This window comes from Plasmodium gonderi (genome assembly GCF_002157705.1).
Source record: "Plasmodium gonderi DNA, contig: Pgo-contig_790, whole genome shotgun sequence".
NCBI classification, from domain to species: Eukaryota; Apicomplexa; class Aconoidasida; order Haemosporida; family Plasmodiidae; genus Plasmodium; species Plasmodium gonderi.
The window spans coordinates 17,200-18,982 of NW_021629519.1; positions in this window are offsets into that span (position 1 = coordinate 17,200).

A 1,783-nucleotide genomic window follows, 5' to 3' on the forward strand; every position below is an offset into this window, starting at 1 on the left:
TAATAATATTAAAATAACAATATTATAATGAATTAAAAAAAGTACCTTTTATAGTATCCACATTATACACCTTAAAAAGTAAACATAATATACCTATATATATATTTATTTTGGCATTAATTTTTATTATTTTATATGTTATAAATTTTGAGCATATAAATGTTGTTGTATTTTATTTAAATAAATCTATAAAATGTAAAAATAGTTAAATAAGGTATGTAAAATAATTTTATATGATTTTATAATATAAACAATTATATTATTATTAATGTTTCTTATATTGATCAAAGAAAATTTGTATAAAATATGTTCGTATTCAATAAAATATCCTATTCACAATGCTTCTATTAACTTTATATATTCATATTAAAAAAATATATACCATTTTTCCTTCAGAATGTTAAATTATTTTCTTAAATATTATTAAAAGTAATGTTAATATTAAATAGAAAATGATTAAAATGAATAATACATATTATTTATTAAATATTCAAAGTATCATTTGTTATAATATGTTATGCATGTAAAATTAGAAGAAATAAATATAATATATCATTTATAAATGTTAAATAATTTACATATTTTATTATTCTATAAAATATATAAATAATTATAGATATATATAATACATTAAATATATATTTAATAAATTAAAATTAATTAAATTATTATTAATATATATATTATGCTTAAAAGTGCAATAGTCCTAATGTTATTACAATTTATACATATCTGATGATTCTTCCATTAATATCTACGTACTTAGATAAAAATAAATATATATATTAACAAATAATTATGAAAATTATAGAATTCACTTATAAAAGAATATTAATTTTAAATAGTAATTTAAAAAAATGATTTCAATGTGATAAAACTCTTTGAATTATAATTTTTTCATACCTTCAAATGTAACTTCAAAAAATATTGTTAATCACTCATTTATAATAAGAAGAATTAAAATGAAAAATTATTTATATATTATGAATATGACGAATAACCCGTTTGATAATATAATAATATCAGAAAATTGCAATATATCATAAGAGATATGATGGAATATATATATATATATTACTATGTAAGTATAATCTCAGCATTAAATGTTTTTAAATATTTCTATAAATTTAAAAAAGTGTATATGTTGTTTTTAATATTTATTTTTGATTTATAAATTTTATTAAGAAATAACCATTATATTATTTTTTTAATGATATATTTTTCAAATGGATTAATACATTTATTTCGGATATATCCATATTAGTCATTAACCTTTAGAAATCACTATTCTAATAGTACATGAGTTTATTTATCTAATAAATTTTAGGATATTCTTACAGATAAATAAATATGTTATATTGTTCTAGTCAAAATATTAGTTATATATAATTCAACAAAATACATAGTTGTATTTTATTTTTATTAATACTTGTAAAAGCTAAAAATAAATATTTCCTACTGTTGAAATAAAAAGTATATTCTACGTACATATATACACAATCTATAATAGTGAATGTGAAATATATAAAAAAATTTATACATAAAAAACATGCTTAGCATATGCATAAATAATTTCTTATATATAATTTTTATTATACATTAAATTAATAATATTGTTTGTATTAACAATTTTGATCATACACATATTAAAAGTTAATTTATTAAAACAACTTTAACAGCGAAAAACTAATTTATTTTTCGTATAATATATACTTATTAACACATTCATTTATATATAAATTTTTGTAGGATTAAATTATAATAATTTATTTGTTATGTTTTT